This window comes from Centruroides sculpturatus, unplaced genomic scaffold, assembly GCF_000671375.1.
Source record: "Centruroides sculpturatus isolate CEXI.00-Female unplaced genomic scaffold, Cexi_2.0 scaffold991, whole genome shotgun sequence".
Lineage (NCBI taxonomy): Eukaryota > Metazoa > Arthropoda > Arachnida > Scorpiones > Buthidae > Centruroides > Centruroides sculpturatus.
Window position 1 is genome coordinate 191,455 of NW_019385208.1, and position 8,699 is coordinate 200,153.

The following is an 8,699-nucleotide window of genomic DNA, read 5'->3' on the forward strand; positions in this document are numbered from 1 at the left end:
TCGTTAAAAATTATTTTTTTATTTTGTACAAACAAAATAAATATATTGAAAAATATAAAAATAATAAAAAATTATACTTCAGATGTTAATTTAGTATCAAAAACGTAAAATATTTGAGTAGCCGAAGACATAGTGAAAGATTGAAGCGCCACAGCACTGGCGAAAATTTAAATTTGCCGACTGAAATTCTTTCGGATGATTGACTTTCGGAAAATCGACGCTCTACTGTATTTCAATTATTTAAACATCGAAATGCTATTGTTGTTATATTTGAGTTTTTTCATCAAATTTCAAGAATATAAGCCAAATTATCATTAAAAATACATTTTATTTACGATTTTTTAAAATACATTTAAAGATGTAAATTATTTGCAAGCATTATTCTAACAAAATTCGAACTAACTGTTAGTACTAATCATGAGTAAAATTTACTCACTTTGTTATTTCTCTTTGTTACTTTGAACTCGACTTTCCAGAAAACCCTCCTCTGGCAACGTAACCTTTAGACAGTTTTTATTAGTTTGATTTTCATTCCCAGATTGTTATATATAACAATTCTTACATTTAAAACAAAACTATAATATTTAATGATAAATGTGTTTCGTGATGTCTTTGTGAAATAGATGAGGAAGCGAACTATAATAAATATGATGATGATTTGAAAGATTTTCTGGAGATTCCATTCACAGTGATTTAGATCGTGTCTATTGCATAAGTGACACATTTCACATTCAGAAAATAAGGCAATAAACAAAACTAACAAAGTAATAAAAAATTTACATTTATACATTGCATTTACGATTAAAAAAAACAATTATCAGAAATCACGAAACTCTAACGAAAATATGTAATGAACTATATAAATTTGTGATATCACAAAAATTAAAGAAAAAGACAGAAAAAGAAACATTTACCTCACTACAATAATGACCTTGAGTTGTGCAAGCAGTGTGTTTATTTAAAAAATCGAAAGTGACAAATTTATTTAAAAATAAAATACAAAAAAATTATTACTATGTAAAATAGACACAAAAGAACACAATCGCAAAAACTGTATAAGTCTAAAATGTATAGTTCTTAATAAAAATTATTTCCATACTGTTCCCTCTCATCCGACAAAGTAATCTGCCGGATGAGTATACGTCTTGAGGCTCAGCCAGAAGAATTTTCTGCTGGGTTACTATAAAAGGGATCTCTAAAGTTGTTGAAACACGGGAAGATTGAGAGGATATTGCTAAGTAAAAAAAAAACAAAACAATGCAAAGTTTACATTAGGCCTGGTCCAAAAAGAATACCGAGCCTATCCCCGAGAAATGCTTTAGATAATATTTCTGACTGATGACATTTTGGATCATTAANTATGTAATTTCGTATGCTCAAATTCTTTCAAAACGTGCATGAAACAGTGAAAGTGATCATAAAATTAACAATCTTTAAAATTTAAATAGTAATTTTAAAATGAGCGAGTGCATTTTACTCGTGGTCAGTACAGATGGGTGAAAAATATCGTTAATACTTTAGGTTTTGTTTGAATAGTTTGTTAAACACTTTATGGTAAATCTGTGTTTATTCTGCTTTATTAACCAGTAAATTATTAAATCATTCTGTTTTTTATTTTAATTAATGCTGGGTATTAAAACTTTTTAAGATAATTTCAAACCTTTAGTTCTGTTAATCAATTCCATATGTTAAAAGTTTTTAAAAAAAGTTTGTTATATTTATTATGTGTAGATCTCGGTATGAATATTGCATCAAAATTTTAAAATAAATGTAAATAACTTAAAGTTTTCTATTATTTTTTATTCGCTGATAAAAATAATCAGTAAATAAAACAACTGAATTGCCGTATCACTGAAATAATCTTGTATATTTTATACTATTAACATATCTACACAGACACGTCGGTTCTGGTCTACATTCTGAAAAATCAATCTCCCCTCAGCAGAAGGCGTTCTGACTTTGATTTTGAAAAACCACCACCCCCAAATTGATCAGTGTTATAAACAATAGATCATATCATGTTTGTAAGTCGGTCTAAAAAGCTTAAATTTTTTTTCATTTGAAAGAAAATAGATATATCTAAGTAAAATATCTTTTTAAACATCTGATTAATTTGCTAACTTTTTTAGTCTTTTTGTAATCTGATCTTATGCTATTCATAATAATTATGTAAGGAATATTTAAAAATAAAACAAACTAAACCGTTCGTTTTATTTTTAAATATCGTAGTTCGTAAGAAAGCATTGAATTTTAGAATTCGCAATTTCTTCGTATTTACTTATTAGGGATATTCAAATGGATGTATCACAAGTCTGTGTACATCTACGACAGAAAAATTGGTATCCGTTTATTCGGGAGTTTGTAGCGAAGTTAATTTAATTCCACATTGATAAAACAAAGATGAATTGTATGTACATACAGTACAGTATGTTAGTCAGATGAAATTTTTGCTTTCTGGTAATTTGACTCATATTTGTTTTTTTTCTTGGAAAATGATAAATTTCCATTTTAGAAAAGGAAAGCTTTTTCACCGTTATGTTGAGACGAAACGTAAGAAAACCAATGGGAGGCGAAGAGAATGTTTCTGGTGAGTCGGCGGAACAGCCGATCTTGTCTTAAGCTTAGTTTACACTTTATCTTTATTTACTCCCGATACCACCAGAGCATAATCTGGTTAAATAGAGAGATATATCAAAGCACAGATAAATACATACTTAATAACAGAGAGATAAGGTATAAACAGTATGACAATAGAGAAGTATGAACAGATGGTGAGATGACCGATACAAATCAACTGATGTGATACATAACTTGAGAGTAGAATAACATGTACAGTAGTATAAAATAGACAATACTAATAGTAATAATAAACATTACACAGATATATGTTGCAGCAGAACGGATAATGATATGTACTGTACAATAATGTGCAGGGAGCAAATGAAGATAGTGCCCGATGACAGACTTGACCAACTTAATGAATGACGGAGCATATGTGATACTTATGAATCAATTTTTTGAATGCTTTGTAGGTGTCACTAACCTTAAGAATGACACGAAGTTCACAAGGCCAATTAATACCCCTGTGGCTAAGAGCAAGGGCAAGCTCGTGCCTAGCATCCTCGGTCATTGGACGCACGTATATATATACAGTAGTGCTCAACCCCATCACGGCAATTACAGATGGTACAGATGTCCGTTGCAGATTTGCCAAACCTCTGTAAGTAGGCCCGGAATCTCCCATGCCCAGTGAAGAATTGGGTGGTTTCAAAATCTGGACTAACCCAGTGGTGAAAAAGGTGTTCATGAATAGATGGAAAAAAGTTCCCGGCAAGGCCATTGTAGCTATCCCATCTCTGCTGCCAGAGATCCAAGCTGTAGTTCCAATGTTGGAGCTTAAGAAAAGAAGCAGGTAGCACTGAATACTTGAAGGGGCCAGAGGTACTGATCGTTGCAGCCTCCCTGGCAAGTAAATCTGCACATTCATTACCTAGGACACCCCGATGACCTCTCGGGGTGTCCTCTCACCCATTCGAGGGAATAGTTATGAGCACAAGGTATATGGTTTAGAATCTTTCTAACCAGAGAGTGAAGGTTGTTGGGATTCCTAAATGCATTGATTGCTGAAGCACTATCAGAGCAAATTGTAACTCTACTCCCAGTAAGATTGGCTTCACACCATTGAACAGCCATGTAAATAGTACAGAGTTTTGCCTGGAATATAGAGCAGTTAGGATGAAGAGTGCCAGAATTCTGATATATTTCCTCCTCATTGATAAAAACAATGAAGGCCGAGCCCGTGCCCTCTGCATTCTTTGATCCATCTGTAAAGATTGTGAGCGCGATTCACTGGCGAAAGCGAAAAACATAGCGAATAACACGTCAGACACGACGTCGTTTCAGGCCAATTTTCCATTTCGCCAATCGCTTCGAAGTTCGGAACTGCTGAGTTTTTTCGCTAGCGAAAAAATTTCGCCACCAATCGTATTCCCGCAATGATTCTTGTTGTTTTCGAAATGGCTACAGAAACTTTCTCACGCAATAGAGGACATATTGTAATTACGGATTTTTAATAATAATTTTTTCACCCAGCATCGTTTTCTTTTTGGCTTATTTTTCTTTCTCAATAAATAAACAAATGTGGTTAACGACGGAATATCAGAAGCGGCCATTTTGTTTTTCCAGATGACGTTTTCGCTCGCTTGCAAATGATTGGCTGCTTAAAATTTGCAATCGCTTTTGGCTTTTAGTTGTAAGGTCAGTTTCGCTAAGCGAATAAAAGTCGCTTTTCGCTATTTGCTCAGTGTGAACTAAGCTTTATTATGAGAACCTAGGGTTTAAAAAGGGAACGTTTTGGTATTTTAAATAGGTCTATTTGATTAATATTTTAAAATATTACTTCATTTTGAAAAGATGGAAATTTATCAATACTTGCCATCTTTGTACTTCCTCTGATTTGCAGAGAGAATGGAATTGTTCCTTTGGAAGTTAAAGTAACACTTCGTAGTTCCCTTTGTCCACAAATTCTTGCCACATTCTGTTACTTTTACTGTTGGTCCATCTGTTTCGTATATAAGGTGAAGATTGACTTATCGATTGTATCGGTTCATTTATTACCATCTCGATTATTATTATTATTATTTGTAAGATATTATCATGTAGATGTTTAAATAAATGTGTTTAGTAAGATCATTAAACAAACTGAGATATAACTCCATCGACTTCCCACGAAAGCATAAATCCCTCCTCATAAAATACCACTCAGATTCAACGACTATTTATCGCCAGTTAGAACGCGATTCGAAACTATTCTAACTGGTGTCGGGCATTTTCAAATAGTAAATTACAAATTCTTTTAGAGTGTTTAGATAGAATGTAAGCGTGGATTGAAAATATACACTTAGTGCCGAAAGATAAAAAATACCAAAACAATGTCCTGGAAACCGAGAGAAAAAAGGTAATGTTGATAAAGGTGATAAATCAATTACAGAAATTGATGCACTTTTGAGAAACTTAACGATAACTTAAAGGTTACGGATGTGAGCATTAAGCGTGATTTGGAAAATTTAAACCAAATAGAAAAAGATTTAATTATTTGTTAGTTGATCAGTTTTGAAGATAAATGAAAAATATATAAAAATGTTAGTAATTTAAAAAGTTTAAACATATTCATTAACGACGAATACTCGACCAATACAAAAACTATCAAACGAATTAAGGATCTAAGGTAAAGAAAGGCGTTCAAAAGGAACTAGGAAATTGCCATATAACAGATTATAGACGATAAGACATTTTCGTGTAATACAAAGGTGAAATTATCTAGACAGATGTCAAACAATCTTTTTTAGCAATATAGTTTATAAACAGTATGATGATATAAAGGACAAGGATGACGAATATAAAGCTCTGTACATAATGATATTATAAAATAGAAGTTTTGTATTATGGCAGGTGTAAATAATAAATATTACTTTCCTAATTTATGGAATCTGACATATAAAATGGATGTGTTCTGTCTGATAGAAATGTGGCGTACGTCTCTCGAAATTTATATTCATTAAAAAATATTGATTCAAATTTATCATCAGGTAGACCCAGTGGTGGATTAATTGTCGGACTTAGATTAGACGCAGTTTCTGAAGTTAAATTGATATTTCAGTCACGATTTGTGACTGAACTAGATACTGAAGACTTAAGACTTAGCCAATATTTAGCTAATAGTGTCATATATTCTGCCTAATAATAATAACGATGATGATTTCAAGAATACTTTGTTGCTTATAGAAAACTACTACTACATGGCGCAAATACGTAACTTGATCTTTGTACAGAGTTTAATCGTAGGATGGGACGTTCTGATTATTTGTCACGTTTCACTGCTGTACGACAAATTGCTTTGGGAAGATGGTTCAATTTTTATTCTGCTAAATTCTCTAAAGAATATTCTTAATTATTAATGATGAACAATTGTCAATGGATGTATTTAAAGTGTTTCCAGATTTTAAATTGAGATAAAAGGAGCAATTAATCGTTTTAAAGCTGGTATCTCACCTGGAAGTGATTTCATTAGAATAGAATATTTAAATTGTCTTTCAGAAAAGTTCCTTTTTACAATAGTAAAAGTTTTTAGCTCTTAAAATAAATTATAGTTTTTCGGAAACTTCATTGGATTATTCTTTGATTACTTCAATATATAAAAAGAAGGTGATTATATGACCCCAAAAATTTTAATTCTATATATTAGATTCTTTTAATTGAGAAACTGTTTGTCTTTATTAAATAAAAGATTAGAAGATTGGATTATTACATATGATATTGTGTCAGGAGCAAGCAGGTTTTCGACCCGGCTGATCTTGTCAAAACCAGATACTTTTACTGATTGCAGAAAGAGAGGAAAACTTTATGCTATTTTTGTGGACTTCTAATTGACAGTATCAAAGGCAGATCTAAAGTCTTATAGTCTCTATTAGAAAGAATGAGAATGAATAAACAGTTTTTTGTCTTATCATTGATATATATTCCAAAGCTACTGAAAGAATAAAAATACTAGCCGAAACAACTGATTCATTTGGTATTAACATTGGAGTTTTGCAAGATGAGATTCTAAGCCCATTGCTTTTTAATTTATATGTTAACGGGTTGATAGTTCAACTTACTAAATCTGACTTACCTGGAATTTTTCTCTCTGATCGAGTTGAGTTACACGTCCTAATGTATGATGATGACACTGTAATTCTTGCCAATACTCCACAAATGTTGCAAAAGAAAATTGCAATTTTAGAGGAGTTTGTGTTGTGACTACGGCTTAACTATAAATGTTTCAAAAACTGAAGTGATAGTCTACCTCTCTTCTTGAACATTATCACCCAGAGAAATAGTTTCTTAATAACTAACCTTTACAAGTTGCCTCATATTACATATATCTGGCAGTTTTGTCTTCTGGGCAATTTTTACAGGCCAAAATGGCAGCGGGTTCTATGTGGTCAATTCTTTCTAGAGCAAAAATTTAATTCTGCTCATATTAATATAAAATTTATTTAAAATATAATGAAATCATTGATTGAAATTTTATATATTTATCTGTATTACTTTATGCTGCTTCTGTATGGGCAATTACTTATTATGATATAAAGCAAGGACAATTTCCATTTTATTTTCGAAAACTTTTTATGCTATATAGTAAAATTCCAGCTTACACATTGCGCATTTGGAGTTTGGTGTTTCTAGAATATCGACAATTGTAATAAAAGGAATTATTTTATTTTAAATTAGACTTTTGAAATTTGAGGATAAAAGTTAAGTTTAATTAGCGTATAAGAAACTCTATAAATTAGGTTCAAAAAATGGACAGTTATACATATAATTGGATGATGGCGCTGAGATCCTCTCTATGTTAATCTGTTAGACTGACACAGTTTCTCATTTCTATGGTTGTCCCAAGATCCTCATTTGATCAAAAGTTATCAAACATTAATTATAAAAGTGTGTTGCAAACAGAGCATACAAGAACGGTCTTTGTTGGAAAAGAACAAGGATTTCCAATTATATTATAGTTTTAAATCAACTTGTGTTAGGATTATTTGTTTATAGATATAAATTATTATGTAAAACAATTAATTCTACAGCTGAGATGTGGTCAAAATTATATTTTCACATATAACACTAGACTAATAATAGATCCCGAGAGAATTTACAGTAACTATAGTTCGCAAATGTATGAAACTTGGGAACTTGTTCTTTCACTGAATCAAATTTGAAACAACAGGAAAAAATATTTGATACGATTTAAATCCTGGAAAGATATAATTAATTTATTGTTTTTCAAAAAATTTATTATTACTGTATATTTTATTTTGTGTTATCCTGTGCTAAGCTATTTCATCAATTTGTTAAATATTACTTACTTTTATAGTTAAACCCCCTTGCAAAGAACTAAGGTTCACGCAATAAAGTATTATTATTATTATTAAATTTCTAGATGTTTTCTCAATTCCGATTGAAACTATCCACTTTGACTCGTTTATAATAGCAAAATTTGAATTTAGAGCGAAATTTTGGATATTCAAAAACATTTATTTCCAGTCCAACATAAAAATAAACGAAGACAAAAGTGATAAAACAAGATATCGTCGAATGGTTTGAAACGGCTTCAGTGTATAGCATTTGCGTTAGACGGAGAAGACAGATTTACAGGATCGGTAAGAAACAGAATTAAAAGACACAATTAATTATCAAATATTTTCTCGCATAATGTTAGAAATGATTTCTTTAATTACTGGCAACGATATTAAAACCAGTGGCGTGCCGTCATTAGAAGCGTTGGAAGCGCCGCTTCCCTCGTATTCTCTAAAAAATAAATAAATATTAATTTTAATTATATGAAAATAATCGCACAATATTTTATTATAACCGCATTATGTATCTTATTATAATTTTCTATACTACACGTGGAAAAAAACAAAAAAAAATTGCTATTGTATATTGGAATATTAGTGACGGAGTGTAATCTCCTGTATTTTCAGATTACAAAAAGCAAGATTTGCGCATGCGCTTTACAGAACACCAACCTCACCCGGTGTAGCCGGTGGAAGCCTACGACCTTGGGTGAAAGCTGCACACATATAAGATTACAACTCTGTCAAGGACCGGTTCTGGGCTGTTAGCCGCCTGCCCACTAGATATTTCGATTACGTGAATAA

General features: G+C 31.4%; 1 long non-coding RNA gene across 2 annotated transcripts in view; it reads left to right on the top strand.

Annotated features, from left to right (window-relative positions):
- Window positions 1-8,699, top strand: part of LOC111636132 — an 83,375-nt gene that overhangs the window by 3,226 nt on the left and 71,450 nt on the right. The gene's annotated exons all lie outside the window — the stretch shown is intronic.